This window comes from Bufo bufo, chromosome 2, assembly GCF_905171765.1.
Source record: "Bufo bufo chromosome 2, aBufBuf1.1, whole genome shotgun sequence".
In the NCBI taxonomy this organism is placed as follows: domain Eukaryota; kingdom Metazoa; phylum Chordata; class Amphibia; order Anura; family Bufonidae; genus Bufo; species Bufo bufo.
Window position 1 is genome coordinate 108,582,088 of NC_053390.1, and position 26,192 is coordinate 108,608,279.

Genomic DNA, 26,192 nt, shown 5'->3' on the forward strand with positions numbered 1-26,192 from the left:
ATATTCTGTAGGTTTCTGTGACATATACAGTCCTGCATGCGAAAACTGTTTTTTTGGGGCAAATTCCAATAATCTGGGCCTGATATAGTGTCCATATTCAGTGGGTTTCTGTGACATATACTGTCCTGCATCAGAAAACTGTGTCTTTAGCGGACTGTTAAAAAATCTGCACCACATCTAGTGACAAAACCATTAATATGAAGAAGGCGAGCACTAAGGGACGGGGAAGTGGGCGTGATGCTGATGGTCAAATCCTCACTCTGATCATCCTTCCTCCCACCATGGAGAGTCTTGCCAAACGAGTGATCCCACACTCGGATATTCCGAGGAGCTCTTTCCAGCGCCACTATTACATTTGGCCCTCGCGCCCAGCACGCTTGAAGAGGGACCTGAGATATTGTGCCCTGATTCCCAACCTCTTGAGCCTTCACAGTCTCAAGAAGATGACGGTGGTGAACGGCGGATGGTGGATGATGATGAGACACAGTTATCAATCACTGAGGTTGTGGTTAGGTCAAGTAAGGAGGATGAGCAGAGTGAGGAAGTGGAAGAGGAGGTGGTTGACGATGAGATCACTGACCCAACATGGGAAGGTGAAAAGCCAAGTGAGGACAGCAGTACAGAGGGGGATGGATCCACAGCACCGCAACAGGCTGGAAGAGGCAGTGGGGTTGCAAAAGGGAGAAGACGGTCCACACCAAACAGGCCTGCAACCGTTACACCGAGCAACCCCATGCTTAAATCTACCTTTGCCAAGGGGTAGGTGTTCCACAGTATGGCGCTTTTTAGAGGAAAGTGCAGACAACAAAAGAGTGGTAGTTTGCAACCTGTGCCGTACCAAAATGAGCCGGGGCGTGAACACTAGCAACCTCACCACCAACAGCATGATCTGCCACATGGGATCCAAGCACCCTAACAAGTGGGCCGAATGCCTGGGTCCACAATCTGGGTCTGCGGGTCACACCACTGCCTCCTCTTCCCCTGTGTTACGCACTGCTAGCCAATCCCCTGTCAAAGGTGCAGGCCCGGATGCCCCTCGCCCTGTACCTGGACCTTCGCATGAACCATCAGCAACAACATCCACTTCCCTGTCCCAGCGCAGCGTCCAAATGTCCATAACAGTCATTTGAACGCAAGCGCAAATACCCACCCACAGACCATAGCACTAAATGCGCAACTTTCGAAATTACTGGCCCTTGAAATGTTGCCATTTAGGCTTGTGGACACTGAGTCTCTTGGTACGCAGTCCCCAGCCGCCACTATTTTTCACGGTGTGCCGTGCCCTACTTACACCAGCATGTGTTCCAGAACATCACCCGTGCCCTGATCAACGCAGTTACTGGGATGGTCCACTTAACCACGAACACATGGATAAGTGCTGGTGGCCAGGGAGTCTACATTTCCCTGATGGAACACTGGGGGAATGTTGTGGAGGCCGGGAGTGAATCGTACACTGGGATGGCACAGGTGGTACCCACTCCCAGAATTGCGGGCCCTACTTCCATCAGGGTCTCCGCCAACAGCTATGTTACTGGCTCCAAACTCCACTTCTCCTCCTCCGCCGCCTCTTTCTCCACTTCCACCTCCAGCAGCAGTCAGCCATCAGTCGCTAGCTGGAAGCAGTGTAGCACTGCTGTGGGTAAGCGTCAACAGGCCGTGCTGAAGCTGATCTGCTTAGGGGACAAACAGCACACTGCCGCAGATCTGTAGCAGGGTATAAGGGACCAGACCGAGCTGTGGCTCTCACCACTCAACCTACAACCACGCATGGTTGTGTCTGACAATGGCCGTAACTTGGTGGCTTTGGAGCTCGGCAACCTGACACACATCCCATGCTTAGCCCACGTCTTAAACTTAGTGGTTCAGTGGTTTATCAAAACCTACCTCAATTTGCCAGAGCTACTAGTGACGACGCTCTGAATGTGGCAGATGAAGAAATGGGGGAGGACATTACACAGAGTGATAGCCAGCCCACCCTCAGTTCGTCTTCTCAACGCGAATTGGACCATGAGGAGGAGGAGGAGGAGCTGGAGACAGTTGCCTCTGCTACAGAGGGTAGTACCCATGGAACTTTAATTCCATCTGTTCAGCTTGGATGGGCAGAAGAGGAGGAGGATGAGGAGATGGAGAGTCATCCTGATGTCGACATCGACGTCTTGCCTGTTGGTACTCTGGCACACATGTCTGACTTCATGTTAGGCTGCCTTTCCAGCGACCCTTGCATTATACGCATTTTAGATAACACGGATTACTGGGTGTTAACCCTTCTCGACCCCCGCTACAAAGAGAACTTCTCATCTCTCATTCCTCTGGTGGAGCGGACGAGCAAAAAGGTGCAATAGCAGAAGATCCTTGTTGGAAAATTGCTCCAAAATTTTCCATATGACAATGCTGGCGGCAGAGTCCGTATTTCCTTGGTCAACCCAGAAGGGGAAACAAGGGGAACACACAGCAGTTCCAACAGAGGCAGGGTAACATTCTCCAAAGCCTGGGACAGTTTCATGGCACCCCGCCAGCACCCTCACCCTGATGTGCGGCCTACTGCCACAAGGAGAGAAAATTTTTTGGAAGATGGTGAAGGAGTACATATCAGTCCGTGTCAGCGTCCTCAATGATCCCTCAGTACCTTACAACTACTGAGTGTCCAAGCTGGACACGTGGCACGAACTGGCGCTCTACGCTTTGGAGGTGCTGGCCTGCCCTGCCGCCAGTGTTTTGTCTGAGCGTGTGTATTTTGTGCTGCTGGTGGCATTAGAACAGATAAGCGTATCCGCCTGTCAACTGAAAACGCTGACAGGTTGACTTATATAAAAATAACAAAGACCTGGACTGACTATAACTTCTCGACTCCACCAGAGGAAAGCTGATGAACATAAAGGCACTTTACAAGTGTTGTTTTTAATGCAGTTAATAGACTGTATTCCCATGCACCCCTTCCACCACAAACAAGTGTATACGGTTGAATCTTTCTTTTCTTAGCCACCTCCTCCTCTTCCGTCATATCAACATGCATTGCTTTTTCGTCACATATAATGCCCTCGCATATATGGCCTTCGAATATAATTTTTCAGAGGGTCCGCTCACCAGCAGGCCCTCAGATCCAATTTTTTAGAGGGTCCACTCAGCAGCAGGCCCTCACATCAAATTTTTTAGATGGTCCGCTTACAAGCAGGCCCTCATATCTAATTTTTAGAGGGTCCGCTCTCCAGCAGGCTCACAGATCTAATTTTTTAGAGGGTCCGCTCACCAGCAGGCCCTCACATCTAATTTTTTACAGGGTACGCTCACCTGCAGGCCCGCAACTCAAATCCTTTACAGGGTCAGCTCACCTAGAGGCCCAAACCGAAAATCTTTTACAGGGTCAGCTCACCTGCAGGCCCGTAACTCAATGTGAATGAGACCCTCCTTTATGTGATATACAGGTTGTATCGGAGTGCCTCTTCCTTTTTGGCAGCACTTGCACTTTATTTGTTGTAAAATAATTTTTATTAAGGGTTTTACATGAAGTCTTAAATAACATACATTGAAATACAAGCGTATATAAAAATATGCGCCATTAAGACATAAGAATATATCAGATATACACTGGCAATGAGGTAGTTATATTCATATGGCCTAGGTGATAGCTTGACCTCTCGACAATGTATTTTTACAGTTCAATATAGGTAACAAGTAATGAGTCCTAAAGGAACATAACCGGGGATATAGGAAGGTCGGAGGGGAAGAAAGGGGGGGAGGGGGGTTAGATGTGATTGGTGTAGGTCTGTTATATATCATCACAATTTGACCGTCTTACCGAAACATCATAACCCTACATCGGTTGCATTAATCATCTAATTGTCACTAATGGACCATCTTTGCCTTATTTGATTCCAGGCCCTTTGTACAATCCAGGTCCTGCTTGCTACAATCATTTTATTACGGAATTAGGTATTTGAGAAGTGTCTGTATGATCGCCAAGGGCTCCAGATTCTCTCGAATTGAAAAGCGGTGCGGGCATCCCAGTGCGCTAATTGCTCTAAGCGGTACAGCTGGTCACATTTCTGTATCCAGTGTAGAAAGTTGGGGGGGTCTGGAGACTTCCAGTGCACCACTACTAATAGTCTGTCCGCCGCTAACAATGTACTGGTCAGGTTTCGGGTATGTTTAGCACACTGGAACTCTCTAACTATCCCAAAAAGGCATAATTTCGGAGAGACCGTAACCGAGGCCCCACACACCTCCGAGATGGTTTTGCATATCTTTTGCCAATAGGGTTGAATTTTTGAGCAGGTCCACCATATATGCCCATGTGTCCCTGTGCCATTATTACATCTCCAGCATTCAGGGCTACAGTCAGGGAATATACGGTTTAGTCGCTGGGGGGTATAGTACCATTACATTAATACTTTATAGCTATTTTCTTTTAACTTCACACATCTGGACACCTTTAAGAAGTTCAACAATGCTTGCTTAGAGTCATTAGGGGTAAAAGAAATATCTAAATCCCTCTCCCACCGTTCAAAGCATGGGAGGGTTTTGGGTTCTGTCAGTGACATTAGCAAGTTGTATAGTTTAGATATTTTGCTCTTTGACTCTTTGGTTTGTAAAGCTAATTTCTCGAATACTGAAAGTTCCTGTGGGTCAGTGAAATGTATTAACTGTCTTTTGATGGTCTGAATAAAGTGGGCCAAATGAAAGGTAGATAGGCTGCCCATCAAGGGGTGAGTTTTCAAAACAGCAAAGGATGGGACATCATTATTTGGACACAACTCTAAGGCCGGGCTGTCGAAAGTTTTCACTCTTTCAGGTAGGATCTCTTGAAAATGGGTAGTGGATTGAAAAAGTACATCTCTTACTTGCATGAGTGTAAGATAATTAGGGGAGAGCTGATTCAACCAGTTAGAGCTTAACCATATGTAAAGCGTGTATCTAGTAATCAGACTATGAGTGTGAAGCAGTTTATCTGCCTTAGTACGGTCTAGAAAAAGCAGGGAACGAAGTAGGATGGATGACAGATCATCTTCAACCAATAAATCTAAACGATTACCATTTGGTCTCAACCATTCTAAACACCTGGAGCATACTATCGCTTTATGGTAAGCGTAAAGGTTAGGTACCCCAAGCCCACCTTTGGCAGGGCGTTGTACTATTTGTTTGAATGGCAATCTGGCTTTCCTACCTCCCCATAGGAATTTTGAGAAGATATTTTGTAATTTTTTTAAATAAGACTTGGGGATTGATATAGGTAGAGCCTGAAGATAGTAAAGTACGGTGGGCATCAGAATGGTCTTAAGAAGTGTTCTGCGACCAAACCACGTTACATATGGTATGTCCCATGAACCTATTAGATCTTCTAACCTTTTGGGTAGCGGAAGGAAATTTTCTCTGAACAATTGGGAATAATCTGGGGTGAGCTTCACTCCTAGAAATGTTACAGATAGAGTGGTCCACTGAAAGGAAGTGAGTTTCTGCACTTCAGCCATGTCTTTCAGAGGGAGCGAAACATTCAGGACCGTGGATTTGGACAAGTTTACCAAAAAGTTGGAAAGAGTTTTAAATGTCTGAAGTGTAGAAACAATTGCTGGGAAGGCAACTTTAGGGTTCGAGATCAGCAATAACACATCATCTGCGAAGGCTGTAGTTTGATGGGTTGTTGTGCCAACTGTCACACCAGAGATATCATGGTGCTGTCGAAATGATTGTAAAAGTGTTTCAATTACTAAAACAAACAACAACGGGGATAGGGGACATCCTTGGCGTGTGCCATTTGAAATATTGAAACTGGGGGAGATGGTGCCGTTTACTAAAATATATGCTGTAGGTTCTTTATACATTGCCATAACCCCTTTTATAAACGTGTCTGGGATGCTGAATTTGGTCATAGTTAGGGTCATAAATAACCAGTCTACTCAGTCAAAAGCTTTTTCAGCGTCCATACTAAGAATAGCTAACGGTGACTTTGTTTTCTTTTTTAGTTGCATTAGTTGGATAACTCTAATAATGTTGTTCTTTCCTTCCCTTCCAGGTATAAAGCCCACCTGTTCTGTTTATATAAGCTCCGGTATGTATATTTTTAACCTGTTAGCTAACATTTTCGCAGATAACTTCAGATCATTATTAAGGAGCGAGATTGTTCTGTAATTCGAACAAAGCGTATGATCTTTATTTGGCTTAGGGATGATAGTGATTTGTGCCGTTAACATATCTCTAGAAAAAGCAACTCCCTCCCTTGTCATGTTGCATATCTTTAATAGCCTGGGTAAGAGTATCTTTGAAGGTGTTGTAATAGGAGATGGGAAGGCCATCTGGACCCAGGCTCTTATTAATAGGGGAATTTTTAAGGGCTGTATGCAGTTCCATAATTGAAAAAGGGGTGTTTAATGCGGATATTTGAGCTGTTGTTAGGGAGGGTAATTTCAGGTTGTTTAACCACTTCTGTATTTGGAGAGTTCTCAGGTTTGTCTGAGCTTCGGTCTGCGGTTCTCTCAGATTGTATAGCTGGTTATAATATTTGCAGAATTGTTCGGCAATTAAATCTGTTTTATGAACTAATCTCGAATCCGATGCTTTTATCTGGGATATATAGGAAGCTGCTTTCCTTTTCTTGATTTGAGACAACAGTACTTTAGTAGATTTATTGCCATGAGCGTAATATTTATATTGGGTTGATAAAAAAAGTTTGGCCGTATTAGAATTGAGAATGTTTTTCAATTCCGATCTCAAGGTGTCCAGACGTGCTAGTGTGTCTGGGTTCAGAGATCTTCTATGCTGCATTTCTAGTCTTGAGATCTCTGTTGTGATTTCATTTATTTTCTTTTGCTTTAGTTTTTTTATGAAAGACCCCAGTGAAATCAAGTGACCTCTAATGACCGCTTTATGGGCGTCCCATAGCGAGATCGGTGACATATCTGCAGATTCATTCAATCGGAAATATTCTTCCAGTATGCTAGCCATGCTATGCTATTTGAGAGCTATGTAATAACGTCTCGTTAAGTCTCCATCTAAACTCAGCTTTAGGCATATTTGGTATAGTAAATGAAAGGGTAACTGGTGTATGGTCTGATAGTAGTATATTTCCGATTTTTGTGGCAAGAGTCTGGGGGAGGTGTCAACTCAGGTGACCAAGGAGACCGTTGAGCTATCTTCTATGGGATATACAACATTCAATACTTAGCTGAGTAAAAGGTAGAGGAGGTTGCAGTATTAACACTTCGTATACAATAGATAGACGAAGATGAAAGAGGAAAATAAGAAAGTTGGATGTCATTCTAGTGCTGACCACTAGTTGTCACCCTGTCTCCACATTTGGCATCGATCTTGAAAATAGACATCAGAGTTTCAGAAGACAGAATTGCAAGAAGGAGGTGAGCCGGCTAATCGTACATGACAGCGCGGAAAGAGGACAGGTAGTGTAGTAAGGTAGGTAGTGGACATAAGATGATTAGATGGGGGTCGGGGAGACGCAACACAAATAAAAGGTGGAAGGAAGTTAGCCAAGATCAAGAAGCAAAGACCAGCTCATACAGGTAAATGGTAATCTCACACAGTTGGTGCGATCCATCGCTGATGTTATAGATGGATCCACACGTCAGAAAACACTAGGGATTAACCAGGCTAAGTCCATCTTTCATGTGGGTGAGTGCCGGGTGAACCTCTTGGGTCTCTGCTGTTTGGGTACGACGTCTTGCTAGACATTCTTTGCAAGTAATGAGGGCAAAATAGCTAGGTTTTGCGCTGGGACCCAGATCTTGTATTTCTAGGGCTTCACAAACTCTCAGAAGGTCAGCGTGGCTCCTTATTATTTGTTTGCGCAGCGGGGTATTAATCAAGAGGCCGAACGGGTGCAGCCATCTGTATGTTAATTTCTTTAGGTGGAGGATTTCCAGAAGGGGATTAAGATGTCTCCTCTTCCTTAGGGTCATGGGCGATAGATCTTGATAGATCGCTACTATGGAACCCTCTATTTCAGCTTGTCTGCTCTGGCTGCTGCCATGATTTTTTCTTTTGTTGAGTAGCTAACCATACGGCAGATTACATCCCTAGGGGGTTCCTGTGGTTTAGGTAGCGGCCTCAAGGCTCTGTGGATCCGATCCATTTCAAAAATCGCTCCTTGGCTGTCTGGGACTAATCGAGCAAACAATTGTACGACTTCTTGTTGAAGAGACTCCAGGGGCACCGATTCCGGTATGCCTTTTAGCCTGATGTTGCTCCGGTGGTGTCACAACCAGACAGTTGAGAAGCTCTGACAGGAGCTTTCCAGATCCTCCTCCTTGAGTTTCTTTGTTTTGGTTAAGTTCCTTATCTCGTTAGTCTATCTCAGCTGTCATGCAGTTGGACTGATTGCTTCCCTTTAAGTTCCTCCCCATGATGCATTAGGTTGCGGCTTATACAACTTCCTGGAGTGTGTGTGCTTGCTGTTTCTATTTCCCAGTCCTCTGCAAGATAAGTGCTGTTCCTTTATTTGTGATTTTCTGTCTGCTGGATTTTCAGGTGACCCTGACTCCCTCCGTGTCTAGTGTAGGGAGCCGGTGGTCGTGTCCCCTCACTATTGTAGGGTCTTCAGGTATTAGATAGCCGAGGTACGTGGATATGCGCCCATCCACCTTTGGGGTGTTCGCATAGGCTGAGCAATTAGGGAGAGTGGCAGGTCTCATGTAGGGGTCTCCCTTTTGTTCCTTAGTTGTGGATCCAGTGAGTCATTATTGTATTGCCTTGTCTTGTTTCCTGTACACCATCCGTGACATTATAAGCCGCCTAAACCGTCTCAAGCATGGATCCGGTTTCACTTTTGGCTGAGCGCTTCCACGGTCTTTCATTGGAGGTAGCTGATCTCCTTAAGACTTTTTCTCAGTTTCAAGTGACCGGTTCAGCTTGCGTTCATGGAGTTTGTTCTGAGCCTAAGATCTCGCTCCCGGATACGTTCTCCGGGGGTAGTGAGTATTTTGTGCGTTTTAGAGAGGCTTGCAAACTCCATTTTCGCATTCTTCCCCATTCCTCTGGTGATGAAGAACGGAGGGTGGGGATCATTATATCGCTGCTCAGGGGTAACGCTCAATCCTGGGCCTTTTCGCTGCCGGAGGGGGCACGGCCCCTCCGTTCAGTGGATGAATTCTTTTTAGCCCTGGGTCAGATATATGATGATCCGGATCGTATTGCTCTGGCTGAGTCTAGACTACGTCTGTTATGCCAGGGTAAACAATCCGCAGAGATATACTGCTCAGAATTTCGGAGATGGGCAGCTGATACTGGTTGGAATGATGCTGCACTCCGAAGTCAATTTTGCCATGGTCTTTCAGAGGGATTGAAAGATGCATTTGCCTTTCATGAGAGACCTACCTCCTTGGATTCTGCTATGTCTCAGGCCGTTCGTATTGACAGGCGTCTTAGAGAGAGAGGAGAGATCTCTCCTTCCTGTCATACTCAGTCCCGGGACAGTGCAGCGGTCTCTTTCTGTGCGCAGGGGTCTCAGTCGCTGTCAGCCCCTTCTGAGCAGGAGCCCATGCAGCTGGGGTTGATTGCCTCTGACAATAGAAGATTCAGCCCGCATGGGAGGGTTTGTTTTTGTTGTGGAGGTATAAATCATTTGGCAAATGTTTGTCCCTCTAGGAGATTCAGGCAGTCTTCTGGGAGTAATAAAGAAACAAAAAGGAAAAAATCTTTTAAAAATGTTCCGTCTGTTACTATTGGCAGGGTTGAGGCGGAAATTGAAGGTTTTCCATTTGCTTGTAGTTCCCGTTTTGTCCTGCCTGCTAGGGTGGCGCTAGAGAGCAAGAGCATTTTTTGTGAGATTTTTGTGGATAGTGGAGCAGCTGTCAATCTCATTGATAATCAATTTGCAATAACTCATGGTTTCCAGGTATGCACTTTGGGAAAGGATATTCCTGTTTTTGCTATTGATTCCGCTCCACTTTCTCAGAAATCATTAAAGAGCATAGTTCACAATATCCGTTTAATTGTGAGTGATGCTCATGTTGAGGATGTGTCATGTTTCGTCCTTAGCGGTTTGCCTACTCCTCTAGTGTTGGGGCTACCCTGGCTCACTAAACATAACCCCACCATTGATTGGCAAGCGAGGCAAATAAATGGTTGGAGTGACTTTTGCAGAGAGAATTGCCTCATGACATCTGTTTCTGAGGTTTCTACTAAGACTGTACCACCTTTCCTCTCTGAATTTTCGGATGTCTTCTCTGAGAGTGGAGTTCAGGATTTGCCCCCGCACAGGGAGTACGATTGCCCTATTAATCTCATCCCAGGCGCCAAGCTGCCTAAATCTCGTTTATACAATCTTTCCCAACCTGAGAGGGTCGCTATGCGTGCTTATATCTCTGAGAGTCTGAGAAAAGGACACATACGACCCTCGAAGTCACCTGTTGCCGCTGGTTTTTTCTTTGTTAAGAAAAAAAGATGGTTCTTTAAGACCTTGTCTGGATTTCAGGGAGCTGAACAGTATCACTATTCGTGACCCTTATCCGCTTCCTCTGATCCCGGACCTGTTTAACCAGGTTGTTGGGGCTAAAGTCTTTTCCAAATTAGACCTAAGAGGGGCATACAACCTGGTCAGGGTCAGAGAAGGAGACGAATGGAAGACGGCTTTCAATACCCCTGAGGGCCATTTTGAGAATTTGGTTATGCCTTTTGGTTTGATGAATGCCCCAGCCGTTTTTCAGCATTTCGTGAACAGCATTTTTTATCATTTAATGGGAAAATTTGTATTAGTGTATTTGGATGACATTTTGATTTTTTCTCCTGATTTCAAGACTCATAAGGAACATTTACGTCAGGTCTTGCTCATCCTGCGGGAGAATGAATTATACGCGAAACTGGAAAAATGTGTGTTTGCGGTTCCAGAAATTCAATTTCTGGGGTTTCTTCTCTCCGCTTCTAGTTTTCGCATGGACCCCGAGAAGGTCCGCGCTGTGCTTGAGTGGGAGCTTCCTGAGAATCAGAAGGCGCTGATGCGTTTTTTGGGCTTTGCCAATTATTACAGGAAATTTATTTTGAATTATTCCTCTGTTGTTAAACCACTCACTGATATGACCAGAAAGGGGGTAGATTTTTCTTCCTGGTCGGTAGAGGCGCGTAAGGCCTTTTCTAATATCAAGGAGAGTTTTGCTTCCGCTCCCATCCTGGTACAACCTGATATTTCGTTACCCTTCATAGTTGACGTTGATGCTTCTGAGGTAGGGGTGGGTGCGGTCTTGTCTCAGGGTTCCTCTCCTGCCAAATGGCAACCATGTGCCTTTTTCTCGAAGAAACTCTCCTCCGCAGAGAGAAATTATGATGTGGGAGATAGGGAATTGTTGGCCATCAAGTTGGCTTTTGAGGAATGGCGCCATTGGCTAGAGGGAGCCAGACAACCTATTACCGTGTTTACTGACCATAAAAATCTGGCCTACTTGGAGTCAGCCAAGCGTCTGAACCCGAGACAGGCCAGATGGTCTTTGTTCTTTTCAAGGTTTAATTTTGTTGTCACGTTCCGCTCTGGGGTTAAGAATGTGAAGGCAGATGCCCTGTCACGTTGTTTTCCGGGAGGTTGGAATTTTGAAGACCCGGGTCCCATTTTGGCTGAAGGTGTGGTGGTCTCTGCTCTTTTTCCTGAATTGGAGGCAGAGGTGCAGGCAGCCCAGTCAGAGGCTCCTGATCTTTGTCCTCCTGGGAGGTTGTTTGTGCCTCTCGCTTTGAGACACAAGATTTTTAAGGAACACCACGATACGGTCCTTGCTGGGCACCCGGGTGCAAGAGCCACACTGGATCTCATCGCTCAGAGATTCTGGTGGACTGCGCTTCGTAAGTCGGTTGAGGGTTTTGTGGCAGCTTGCGAGACTTGCGCTTGTGCCAAAGTCCCTCATTCACGGCCATCAGGTCCTCTCCTTCCCTTACCCATTCCTTCCCGTCCTTGGACACATCTGTCCATGGACTTCATAACGGACTTGCCTCGTTCCTCGGGGAAGACTGTGATTCTGGTGGTGGTGGACCGTTTTAGCAAAATGGTGCATTTCATCCCTTTTCCTGGTTTGCCCAATGCTAAGACGCTGGCGCAGGCATTTATTGACCACATTGTCAAATTGCATGGTATTCCTTCAGACATAGTTTCTGATAGGGGCACGCAGTTTGTTTCCAGATTCTGGAAGGCTTTCTGTTCTCGCTTGGGGGTTCGGTTGTCATTCTCTTCTGCTTTCCACCCGCAGTCGAATGGCCAGACAGAGCGCGTCAATCAGAATCTGGAGACATATCTGCGCTGTTTTGTGGCGGAGAATCAGGAGGATTGGTGTTCTTTTTTGTCCCTTGCTGAGTTTGCTTTAAATAACCGTCGTCAGGAGTCCTCTGATAAGTCACCATTTTTTGGTGCATATGGGTTTCATCCGCAGTTTGGGACTTTCTCGGGAGAGGGGTCTTCTGGTTTACCTGATGAGGACAGATTCTCCTCGTCTTTGTCATCTATTTGGCAAAAGATTCAGGATAATCTAAAGAGCATGAGTGAGAGATATAAGCGTGTGGCAGATAAGAGACGTGTGCCTGGTCCGGACCTGAATGTTGGTGATCTGGTGTGGTTGTCTACCAAGAATATCAAATTGAAGGTTCCCTCCTGGAAGTTGGGTCCTAGGTTTATTGGGCCTTACAAGATCCTGTCTGTCATCAATCCTGTTGCCTACCGTCTTGATCTTCCTCAGACTTGGAAGATCCATAATGTTTTTCATAAGTCCTTATTGAAACCTTATGTTCAACCTATTGTACCCTCGCCTTTGCCTCCTCCTCCGATTATGGTTGATGGAAATCTTGAATTTCAGGTCTCTAGGATTGTGGATTCTCGTCTTGTCCGCTGTTCCCTCCAGTACCTCGTTCATTGGGAGGGTTATGTTCCTGAGGAGAGGATGTGGGTCCCAGTGACGGACATTAAGGCCACTCGTCTCATCAGGGCTTTCCATAGGTCCCATCCTGAGAAGGTGGGCCCTGAGTATCCGGAGTCCACTCGTAGAGGGAGGGGTACTGTCACAACCAGACAGTTGAGAAGCTCTGACAGGAGCTTTCCAGATCCTCCTCCTTCAGTTTCTTTGTTTTGGTTAAGTTCCTTATCTCGTTAGTCTATCTCAGCTGTCATGCAGTTGGACTGATTGCTTCCCTTTAAGTTCCTCCCCATGATGCATTAGGTTGCGGCTTATACAACTTCCTGGAGTGTGTGTGCTTGCTGTTTCTATTTCCCAGTCCTCTGCAAGATAAGTGCTGTTCCTTTATTTGTGATTTTCTGTCTGCTGGATTTTAAGGTGACCCTGACTCCCTCCGTGTCTAGTGTAGGGAGCCGGTGGTCGTGTCCCCTCACTATTGTAGGGTCTTCAGGTATTAGATAGCCGAGGTACGTGGATATGCGCCCATCCACCTTTGGGGTGTTCGCATAGGCTGAGCAATTATGGAGAGTGGCAGGTCTCATGTAGGGGTCTCCCTTTTGTTCCTTAGTTGTGGATCCAGTGAGTCATTATTGTATTGCATTGTCTTGTTTCCTGTACACCATCCGTGACAGGCGGCCCCTGTTGTCTTGATCTTCCACCAGGGAATAAAGATAGTTAATATGAGCCTGCGCGTTATCCAGGTTATGGGACACTTGTTCACTGAAGTCAATGATCTTGTGTTGCGCAGTTTTAATTTCGTCCACTCTGGCGCTTAACTGCCGTACATCTGACTTTATTTCAGAGGGATCCTGTCGGAGAGGCTCCAGAGCAGCTTTCATGAGGTCTTTCATAAAGTCCCTGGTGAGGGGTAAGTCATCTGCAGGTGTATTACCCTCCGATTCACACTCTCCTTCTCCCTCTGACTCGGCCTCTTCCCCATCAATGAGAGCAGCTTGTCGGCTCGGCGCCATCTTGGCATCGGACCGCATGTCTGTCCTTCTGACGAATCTGTCCAAATCGCCCTGGCCAACTGCCGATTTTAGCTTTCCTGGGGTGTCTTTGGGCTTTTCTTTACTGGGTTTGCCCATTTTTGTGCTGTAATATTAGCTTAAAAAAGCTCAAAGGGACTCGGTCTGCAGCGGAGCTCCTCACACAGCCTCCATCCGGCTTGGCTGCTAGACTCCGCCCCCGGAGAGAGCACTTGCACTTTATATACAAGTAAATATATAGGAAAGAATGTTTTCAATCAATTTTTCCTATAAAATTGATTTTTTACTTTGGTTTTGTGCGTAAAACGTTAATTAGATTGTGGGCCTGGTGATCACTTTAAGCCCTTTTAAGCTGCATCAGCAGCAGCATGGTGATAAAAATGAGTGGCAAGGTGATATGGTGTGGAGATGGCAGCATAAGGAGGCACAATGACAGAGTCTGGATAAAATACTGAGGCCACAGATTGTTTAGAAAGATGCAGATGGAAACAATCTGTGGAGCTGTATTAGGCTGGGTTCACACGGGCATTGCGGGAAAATGTGCGGGTGTGTTGCGGGAACACCCGCGATTTTTCCGCGCGAGTGCAAAACATTGTAATGCGTTTTGCACTCGCGTGAGAAAAATCGCGCATGTTTGGTACCCAAACCCGAACTTCTTCACAGAAGTTCGGGCTTGCGATCAGTGTTCTGTAGATTGTATTATTTCCCCTTATAACATGGTTATAAGGGAAAATAATAGCATTCTGAATACAGACTGCATAGTAAACTAGTGCTGGAGGGGTTAAAAAAAAAAAAAAAAATTTAACTCACCTTAGTCCACTTGATCGCGGTCCGGCATCTCCTTCTGTCTCCTTTGCTGAACAGGACCTGTGGTGAGCATTAATTACAGGTAAAGGACCTTTGGTGATGTCACTCCGGTCATCACATGATCCATCACATGATCTTTATTTTTATTTTATTTTTAACTCCTCCAGCGCTGTTTTACTATGCATTCTGTATTCAGAATGCTATTATTTTCCCTTATAACCATGTTATAAGGGAAAATAATAATGATCGGGTCTCCATCCCGATCGTCTCCTAGCAACCGTGCGTGAAAATCGCACCGCATTGCGATTTTCACGCAACCCCATTCACTTCTATGGGGCCTGCGTTGCGTGAAAAACGGCGGAATATAGAGCATGCTGCGATTTTCACTCAATGCACAAGTGATGCGTGAAAATCACCCCTCATCTGAACAGCCCCATTGAAATGAATGGGTCGGGATTCAGTGCGGGTGCAATACGTTCACCTACCGCATTGCACCCGCGCGGAAATCTGGCCCGTGTGAACGCAGCCTTACGGTCACCTGCAGATTAATGCAGACCAGGGCCGTAGCTATAGGGGAAGCAGGGGAAGCTGCAGCTTTGGGGCCCTGACCCAGAAGGGGCCCATCCAGGAGGCGGAGGACTAAAGGATTTTGTCAGGGCCCCCTCAACATTATTACACAATGAAATTATATACAGTGACAGTATAGACAGTGTATAAAATGGATGGAACAGCTGCCGGCCCTGGTCTGAGAGAGAGATCTTTACTAGCCACAGGAATGGGGGCGGCATGAAAGGAAGGGGTCGCTAACAAATTACTGTGGGATGGAGCCCGATTAAAAAATTTGCTGTGGGGCCCAGTCATTTCTAGCTACGCCACTGATGCAGCCCACAAAAGCAAGTTGTTTTTATCGATAACAAAACCATAATTAAATTGTGGGCCTGGTGATCACTTTAAGCCCTTTTAAGCTGCATCAGCAGCAGCATGGTGATAAAAATGAGTGGCAAGGTGATATGGTATGGAGATGCAGCTTGAGGAGGACTGAGTCTGGATAAAAGGCTAAGGCCACAGATTCTTTAGAAAAATGCAAATGGAAACAATCTGTGGAGCTGTATCACGGTCACCTGCAGATTAATGCAGCCATCAAAATCAAGTTGGGTTTGTCGGTTCCACCTCAGCTCACCAGCAGGCCTGCACCTAAAATCTTTTACTGGGTCAGCTCACCTGCAGGCCCGTAACTCGAATCTTTTACTGGGTCAGCTCACATGCAGGCCCGCAAATGAAATCTTTTACAGGGTCAGCTCACATGCAGGCCCTCGCATAGAACTTTTTACAGGTTCAGCTCAGCTGCAGGCCCTCGCATATAATGTTTTACAGGGTCAGCTCACCCGCAGGCACTAGCATATAATGTTTTACAGGGTTAGCTCACCAACAGGCCCGAACCTAAAATCTTTTACAGGGTCAGCTCACCTGCAGGCCCGCAACTCAAATCTTTTACAGGGTCAGCTCAGCTGCAGGCCCGCAATTCATGATGCCTTGCTTTGAAGTAGTAGCTGTAGTCGTTTATCAGGCTCCCTCTCCGAAATCGAACAATGATTCCCCGTTACCGGTGGTCACCATGTTAGGCGCATAAAACAACATGGAAAGTTGATAGGGATGATATCCAAATGGATTGTGGACGTCACGGGGATGTGCGATCAGGCAGAAGTTATCTAGAGTCAACAAAGGGGCAGCAGGGCCTCTCCTGTATTGTTATTTATCGTCACTACCTCCCCGAGTCGGGTAATTGCTGCGCGCCTGCTGCCTTCCTTGGATGTTTCTGCTTTAACAACTCGACCCACCCTCTCTGGGTGCTTCATAATTAGGAAAAAAAAGGGGCAAGCCAACAACAGCCAATCAGATTTCAGCCATTGACCTCTCTTGGATGTGGTATCCCTTTCTCAAGCTCCCTCTCCGGCATCGAACCCTGATTCCGCGTTACCCGTGATCCCCATGGTAGGCGCAGAAAAGAACATCGAAAGCTGATAAGGCAGACATCTAAATTGATCGGCGCCTTCACGGGGACGTGCAATCGCCCAGAGGTTATCTAGAGTCACCAATGCGGCAGCAGGCCCTCGCCCCTAATGTTTTAGATGATCAGATCAGCAGGCCCTCGCCCCTAAGGTTTTCGATGGTCAGATCAGCAGGCCATTACTCCAAATGTTTTTGAGGGTCACCAGCAGGCCATCAATTATAATTTTTTAAGGGTGTGTATGATGCCCTCCAAGATGCATCCAGACATCGTCCCCATGGTGTTCCCGATCCATTTCGGTGGTGTTTCTGTCACTTTCTGACCTTTTCCAATGGACCAGGCACCCTCCCTTCTTTGGAGCAGGGGGTGCCTGGTCGTCTCCCATTGACTTCCATTATACTTTGGTGCTCGATCATCAATATTGATCAGTCATATTCTGTCTAAGGCCTCTTGCACATGGCCGTTGTGCTACCGTGGCGTATTGCAGGCCGCATACGGCAGTTCCGCAATACACGGGGCACCAGCCGTGTGCATGCCACATCACGGATGTGGACCCATTCACTTGAATGGGTCTGCAAATCCGGAGATGTGGTGCGGTGCGGAAAGTGCTTCCGTGGGGTTCCGATCCGTGCTTCCGTTCCGCAAAAAAATAGAACTTGTTCTATATTTTTGCGGAACAGACAGATCACAGACCCATTCAAGTTGCCCGTGCATTTGGGACCGCAAAATGAACTGAACTACAACGGCCGTGTGCAAGAGGCCTAACTCATTATAATCTTACTGCATGTGTTTGGAAAACTTATATTTAGAGATGAGCGAATTTCCGGTTATGAAATTAGTTTCGTTTTAGCGATTCGTTTGCTGGTAAAAGCTGAATTGTGTTATGGATTCCGTTACCACGGACCATGACGCAATTCTATGACGGAATGCATAACGGAATGCCTTTAGAAGCTTTCCATTATTCATTCCGTCATAATAGAAGTCAATGTTCTGCAAAACTGATCCGTTCCGTTTCCATTTTGCAGGGGAGTCCTCTCCTGCATAACGGAAACGGGACGAATCCATTATGCAGGTCATAGACTTCTATTATGACGGAATGAATAACGTGAACAAATTTCAAAATATGAAATTTGCTCATCTCTACTTATATTCTACGGTGTTCAAACCAGCACCTGGATCTGAACACTTTTGTAATTGCATGTAATCAAAAATTTTGTATAGCCTCTGAGTTTTTCAATAAAATTTATCTGTATAGCGCCACCTGCGATTTTTTTTTTTTTTTTCTTATTTCTTTGCCCGGCTCACGTTTCATCCTTTAACTGCCTCCTGAGTTGTGATATGGAGAGAGCTGCGGCAGAATGGACATGCATTCTTGATAACTTGATATAAATCTAGGAGAGCAATGAATGTGGAGATCTCTGGATCCATGTGAGGTACAGGGCTGGTTCTAGCTTTGTTAGGGTACTTTCATACTAGTGTTGTTAGAATCTTTGTAGTCAGAATTGCCTGCCAGATCCGGAAATCCGTATGCAAACGGATATATATTTTTTTCCGGATCTGGATCCGTTAGACTTATTCATTGAAATACCGGATCTGTCTTTCCGGTATCATCCGGAATAACGGATCCGGGATTTGTGTTTTTCAAAGCTAGAAAGAACTGCGTATGCGCAGACCGGAAAATCGGATCCGGCGATGCGGCAATTTCCGGAACATTTGTTACCGGATCCGGCATTAATACATCTCTATGGAAATTAATGCGGTAGTGTTCCGGGATTTTTGCCTTCGTCGAAGGTACGCCGAAATGCACATTGGGGTTGGCGTCATCCTGGAGGAGACACAGCATGGGTAATTGTTCTATGTCTATGGATTGTACACTGCGCGCAGAATTATTAGGCAAATGAGTATTTTGACCACATCATCCTCTTTATGCATGTTGTCTTACTCCAAGCTGTATAGGCTCGAAAGCCTACTACCAATTAAGCATATTAGGTGATGTGCATCTCTGTAATGAGAAGAGGTGTGGTCTAATGACATCAACACCCTATATTAGGTGTGCATAATTATTAGGCAACTTCCTTTCCTTTGGCAAAATGGGTCAAAAGAAGGACTTGACAGGCTCAGAAAAGTAAAAAATAGTGAGATATCTTGCAGAGGGATGCAGCACTCTTAACCACCTCCGGACCGCTGTACGCACAGACGCGTCCTGGAGGTGGTTGTTTCATTCCGAGTGGACGCGCCGGCGCGTCTTCTCGCGAGACGCGAGATTTCGGTCACAGCCGGCCCGCGCATGCGCATCGCGGGCCGGCAAAAGTTCGAGGAGAGTTGCATCAGCAACCTGCCAGCCAATGATCGTCGCTGGCAGGTTGCTGATTTTTAAAAAATCGAATCACAAACCAGATAACAGATCATATTAGTAAATATGATCTGTTATATGGCTTCTCTGCTCCTCTGCTGGTCCTTTTCGTCGGTTGGATCCAGCAGAGAAGCAGACTGAACTGTGAGTACACCAAACAGCACACCTTAGCCCCAGATCACCCCCCTGCACCCCAATTAACCCTTTGATCACCCCTTTGATCGCCCCTGTCAATCACTAGTGAAAGGAAAAAAAGTGATCAGTGTAAACTGTCACTTTTTTTTTTTCACTGGTATTGGCTGTTAGGTTTTAGGGATAGTTTAGGCCCCTTGGTTAGGTAGTTAGCGTCAGTTAGCGCCCACCCCACCGCACCGCAGTCACTTTTATTCGCTGATTAGCGTATCGCTAATCAGCATTTGTACTTTTATAGTATCTGTAAGTGATCAAAACTGATCACGGTCAGATCTATAATAGTATTAGTGTCACTTTAGTTTGCCCTCCACCCAAAACGCAGTGTTTGCCCGATCAGGCCTGATCGGTCGCCCACACGTGCGTTCACCCACGCCCGCCCCACCGCAGTGACAAAAAATTATTATTTTTTGATCACTGCACATTCACTTTACACGCACTGCGGCGATAAAAAAATCTGTTTTGATATTTTTTATCAACCGCAGCGGCCTCCGGTACTTCGCTAGCCTCCCCTTTGTAAGACAGGTTTGCTTTTTTTCTTGGGTAGTCTCAGGGAATACCCCTAAATTTAGTAGTCCAAAATGTCAAACAGGGGGTATTCTTCTGAAGAGGCCTACAGGATTCTGACCCAGTCGGATGAGGAGTGGGAACCCTCATCTGACGAATCTAGCGGGTCAGAATATGAACCTGTAGAAAGCAGTGGCTCTCTGACCCAAAGTTCGGACGAGGAGGTTGAGGTCCCTGGCAGCACCAGGCGTACCCGGCCCCGTGTCGCTAGACCACAGGTTACGCAGGATCCGCTTCAAGAGCAGCAGAGTGGGGCTGTTGCTGCCGGATCACGTGGTGAGGCATACACCAGCAGCGCAGCCCTTCCTGGACCTAGTACCAGCACTGCCGTACAACCTGGTGAAGTAGCGAGCACCAGAAGGGCAGTTGAAGCTGGTACGGTGGCACGTGCAGTAGTTACCCCGTCGCAGCCACCGCGCAGACAGGCCCGTAGACCCCCTAGAGTCCCTGAGGTGCTGGCAAACCCTGATTGGCAGTCACCAACTTCAGCCGCACCTGTAGTTCCCCCTTTCACCGCCCAGTCTGGAGTTCGGGTTGAGACGGCTCAAATCGCTTCGGCCCTGGGATTTTTTGAGCTGTTCTTGACTGCGGAGCTCTTGGACTTAGTCGTGGCAGAGACCAACCAATATGCCACACAATTTATAACCGCAAACCCGGAAAGCTATTATGCCCAGCCTTTCCGGTGGAAACCAGTCCAAGTTTCCGAACTTAAAATTTTTCTGGGCCTTCTCCTCAACATGGGCCTGACAAAAAAGCATGAATTGCGGTCATATTGGTCCACGAACCCAATTCATCACATGCCCATGTTCTCTGCTGCTATGTCCAGGACACGATTTGAGACCATCCTGCGTTTTCTGCATTTTAGCGACAACACCACCTCCCGTCCCAGAGGCCACCCAGCTTTTGACCGGCTCCACAAAATTCGGCCCCTCATAGACCATTTCAACCAGAAATTTGCAGATTTGTATACCCCTGAGCAAAACATCTGCGTAGACGAGTCCCTAATACATTTTACCGGGCGCCTTGGCTTCAAACAATACATCCCAAGCAAGCGTGCCCGGTATGGGGTCAAATTGTATAAGCTCTGTGAAAGGGCCACAGGCTATACCCACAAATTTCGGATCTATGAGGGAAAAGATCAGACCCTGGAGCCGGTCGGTTGCCCTGACTACCTGGGGAGCAGTGGGAAGACAGTCTGGGACTTGGTGTCACCCTTATTCGGCAAGGGGTACCATCTTTATGTGGACACAAGTGTGGCCCTCTTTAGGCATTTGTTTCTAGAACGGATTTGCGCCTGTGGCACCGCGCGAACTAGTCGCGTGGGCTTCCCCCAACGGCTTGTAACCACCCGTCTTGCAAGGGGGGAGAGGGCTGCCTTGTGTAACGAAGAACTGCTCGCGGTGAAATGGAGAGACAAGCGTGACGTTTACATGCTCTCCTCCATTCACGCAGACACGACAATCCAAATTGAAAGGGCAACCCGTGTCATTGAAAAGCCCCTCTCAGTCCACGACTATAATGCGCTCATGGGAGGGGTGGACTTCAATGACCAGATGTTGGCTCCCTATTTAGTTTCCCGCAGAACCAGACGCTGGTATAAGAAGGTGTCTGTATATTTAATTCAATTGGCGCTGTACAATAGTTTTGTTCTCTACAGTAAGGCTGGGAGAACAGGATCCTTCCTCAAATTCCAGGAAGAGATCATCGCGAACCTCCTTTACCCAGGAGGTTCCGTGGCCCCATCCACCAGTGTAGTTAGCCGTCTACACGAGCGACATTTCCCCAGTGTCGTTGCTGGTATCTCAACCCAACCGCCACCCCGAAAAAAATGTCGTGTCTGTAGCAGGAGTGGAATAAGGCGTGACACCCGCTATTTCTGTCCTGACTGCCCTGACCACCCTGCCCTATGCTTAGGTGAGTGTTTCCGGAAGTACCACACACAGGTACACCTAGCATAGGGATTGCATCTCACAGGACAGGCACACAGGGCTATTAGGGCCCTTTTACTCACAGCTGCTGCAAACCTCTCCTTTCACCTGGGATAAAGTGCATAACGTACTTCGCCACATCTTTGGGCGATTTGCGCTTTGCACATTGTCCCATGGGGAAGGAGAGGTTTGTTCTATAAAGGTAAAAAAAACTAAACAAAAAAAAAATTACCGGTAAGTAAAAAAGTTACAAAAGTTAAAAAAAAGTTAATATGTTCTGTTCTAAAGTTAATAAAGTTATTGCTTTGCGGCCTGGTTTTTTCTTTTTTTTTTTTTTTTTTTTACCTTTCAGGTGGACCAACCGATCGACTAGCTGCAGCACTGATGTGCATTCGGACAGAAGCATTGCGCTGCTGTCAGATTACACGCAAGTCGGTGTATGCGGCGCTGCAAGACGAGATTTCTCCTCTGCAGTAAAAGATACGTTTGCCGAGGCATATGAGCTGAGGAGGTGGCGGTGTTCATATACTTTGGCAAACACTTTGTATATATATATAAAAAAAAATCCCGGCAATGATTTATTCATCCACATCGATTGATGTGAATGGAGAAATCGGGTTTGCCAGGGCATACGAGCTAAGTGGGCATGGATGTTGGGCGGAGCTCCTATGTCCTGGCAGACGCCTTTCCCCTCCTTTTTCTTTTTTTGGCAGAGATTTTTTCATCCACATTGATTGATGCGAATGAAGAAATCTGTGCCGTTCATTTTTTTCTTTCAGCCCAGCGGCTGAACGGAAAAAAAAAATCTCATTACCTGTATGCTCAATATAAGGAGAATAGCAGAAACTCCTAATGCTGGGCATACATGTAATGATTGCGGAGACCCTCAAATGCCAGGGCAGTACAAACACCCCACAAATAACACCATTTTGGAAAGAAGACACCCCAAGGTATTCGCTGAGGGGCATATTGAGTCCATGAAAGATTGAAATTTTTGTCCCAAGTTAGCGGAAAGGGAGACTTTGTGAGAAAAAAAAATAAAAAAATCAATTTCCGCTAACTTGTGCCCAAATTTTTTTTTTTCTATGAACTCGCCATGCCCCTCATTGAATACCTTGGGGTGTCTTCTTTCCAAAATGGGGTCACATGTGGGGTATTTATACTGCCCTGGCATTTTAGGGGCCCCAAAGCGTGAGAAGAAGTCTGGTATCCAAATGTCTAAAAATGCCCTCCTAAAAGGAATTTGGGCCCCTTTGCCCACCTAGGCTGCAAAAAAGTGTCACACATCTGGTATCTCCGTACTCAGTAGAAGTTGGGGAATGTGTTTTGGGGTGTCATTTTACATATACCCATGCTGGGTGAGAGAAATATCTTGGCAAAAGACAACTTTTCCCATTTTTTTATACAAAGTTGGCATTTGACCAAGATATTTATCTCACCCAGCATGGGTATATGTAAAAAGACACCCCAAAACACATTCCCCAACTTCTACTGAATAAGGAGATACCAGATGTGTGACACTTTTTTGCAGCCTAGGTGGGCAAAGGGGCCCATATTCCAAAGAGCACCTTTCGGATTTCACTCGTCATTTTTTACAGAATTTGATTTCAAACTCCTTACCACACATTTGGGCCCCTAGAATGCCAGGGCAGTATAACTACCCCACAAGTGACCCCATTTTGGAAAGAAGACACCCCAAGGTATTTCGTGAAAGGCATGGCGAGTTCCTAGAATTTTTTATTTTTTGTCACAAGTTAGTGGAAAATGATGATTTTTTTTTTTTTCATACAAAGTCTCATATTCCACTAACTTGTGACAAAAAATAAAAACTTCCATGAACTCGCCATGCCCATCAGTGAATACCTTGGGGTCTCTTCTTTCCAAAATGGGGTCACTTGTGGGGTAGTTATACTGCCCTGGCATTCTAGGGGCCCAAATGTGTGGTAAGGAGTTTGAAATCAAATTCTGTAAAAAATGACGAGTGAAATCCGAAAGGTGCTCTTTGGAATATGGGCCCCTTTGCCCACCTAGGCTGCAAAAAAGTGTCACACATCTGGTATCTCCGTACTCAGTAGAAGTTGGGGAATGTGTTTTGGGGTGTCTTTTTACATATACCCATGCTGGGTGAGAGAAATATCTTGGCAAAAGACAACTTTTCCCATTTTTTTATACAAAGTTGGCATTTGACCAAGATATTTCTCTCACCCAGCATGGGTATATGTAAAAAGACACCCCAAAACACATTCCCCAACTTCTACTGAATACGGAGATACCAGATGTGTGACACTTTTTTGCAGCCTAGGTGGGCAAAGGGGCCCATATTCCAAAGAGCACCTTTCGGATTTCACTCGTCATTTTTTACAGAATTTGATTTCAAACTCCTTACCACACATTTGGGCCCCTAGAATGCCAGGGCAGTATAACTACCCCACAAGTGACCCCATTTTGGAAAGAAGAGACCCCAAGGTATTCGCTGATGGGCATAGTGAGTTCATAGAACTTTTTATTTTTTGTCACAAGTTAGTGGAATATGAGACTTTGTAATAAAAAAATAAAAAAAAAATAAAAATCATCATTTTCCGCTAACTTGTGACAAAAAATAAAAAGTTCTATGAACTCACTATGCCCATCAGTGAATACCTTAGGGTGTGTACTTTCCGAAATGGGGTCATTTGTGGGGTGTTTGTACTGTCTGGCCATTGTAGAACCTCAGGAAACATGACAGGTGCTCAGAAAGTCAGAGCTGCTTCAAAAAGCGGAAATTCACATTTTTGTACCATAGTTTGTAAACGCTATAACTTTTACCCAAACCATTTTTTTTTTTACCCAAACATTTTTTTTTTATCAAAGACATGTAGGACAATAAATTTAGAGCAAAATTTATATATGGATCTTGTTAAATCGTTAAATTTCGATTAATAACAAAAAAAGTAAAAATGTCAGCAGCAATGAAATACCACCAAATGAAAGCTCTATTAGTGAGAAGAAAAGGAGGCAAAATTCATTTGGGTGGTAAGTTGCATGACCGAGCAATAAATGGTGAAAGTAGTGTAGGTCAGAAGTGTAAAAAGTGGCCTGGTCTTTCAGGGTGTTTAAGCACTGGGGGCTGAGGTGGTTAAAATTGCAAAGCTTCTGAAGCGTGATCATCGAACAATCAAGCGTTTCATTCAAAATAGTCAACAGGGTCGCAAGAAGCGTGTGGAAAAACCAAGGCGCAAAATAACTGCCCATGAACTGAGAAAAGTCAAGCGTGCAGCTGTCAGGATGCCACTTGCCACCAGTTTGGCCATATTTCAGAGCTGCAACATCACTGGAGTGCCCAAAAGCACAAGGTGTGCAATACTCAGAGACATGGCCAAGGTAAGAAAGGCTGAAAGACGACCACCACTGAACAAGACACACAAGCTGAAACGTCAAGACTGGGCCAAGAAATATCTCAAGACTGATTTTTCTAAGGTTTTATGGACTGATGAAATGAGAGTGAGTCTTGATGGGCCAGATGGATGGGCCCGTGGCTGGATTGGTAAAGGGCAGAGAGCTCCAGTCCGACTCAGACGCCAGCAAGGTGGAGGTGGAGTACTGGTTTGGGCTGGTATCATCAAAGATGAGCTTGTGGGGCCTTTTCGGGTTGAGGATGGAGTCAAGCTCAACTCCCAGTCCTACTGCCAGTTTCTGGAAGACACCTTCTTCAAGCAGTGGTACAGGAAGAAGTCTGCATCCTTCAAGAAAAACATGATTTTCATGCAGGACAATGCTCCATCACACGCGTCCAAGTACTCCACAGCGTGACTGACAAGAAAGGGTATAAAAGAAGAAAATCTAATGACATGGCCTCCTTGTTCACCTGATCTGAACCCCATTGAGAACCTGTGGTCCATCATCAAATGTGAGATTTACAAGGAGGGAAAACAGTACACCTCTCTGAACAGTGTCTGGGAGGCTGTGGTTGCTGCTGCACGCAATGTTGATGGTGAACAGATCAAAACACTGACAGAATCCATGGATGGCAGGCTTTTGAGTGTCCTTGCAAAGAAAGGTGGCTATATTGGTCACTGATTTGTTTTTGTTTTGTTTTTGAATGTCAGAAATGTATATTTGTGAATGTTGAGATGTTATATTGGTTTCACTGGTAAAAATAAATAATTTAAATGGGTATATATTTGTTTTTTGTTAAGTTGCCTAATAATTATGCACAGTAATAGTCACCTGCACACACAGATATCCCCCTAAAATAGCTAAAACTAAAAACAAACTAAAAACTACTTCCAAAAATATTCAGCTTTGATATTAATGAGTTTTTTGGGTCCATTGAGAACATGGTTGTTGTTCAATAATAAAATTAATCCTCAAAAATACAACTTGCCTAATAATTCTGCACTCCCTGTATATGACATGTTTGCATTTGCACTTTATCCTCTAAGATATCATACAGATGGACTGATTTATGGACATGCATCCGCTGTATTTATCCTCCAGTGATGTCGT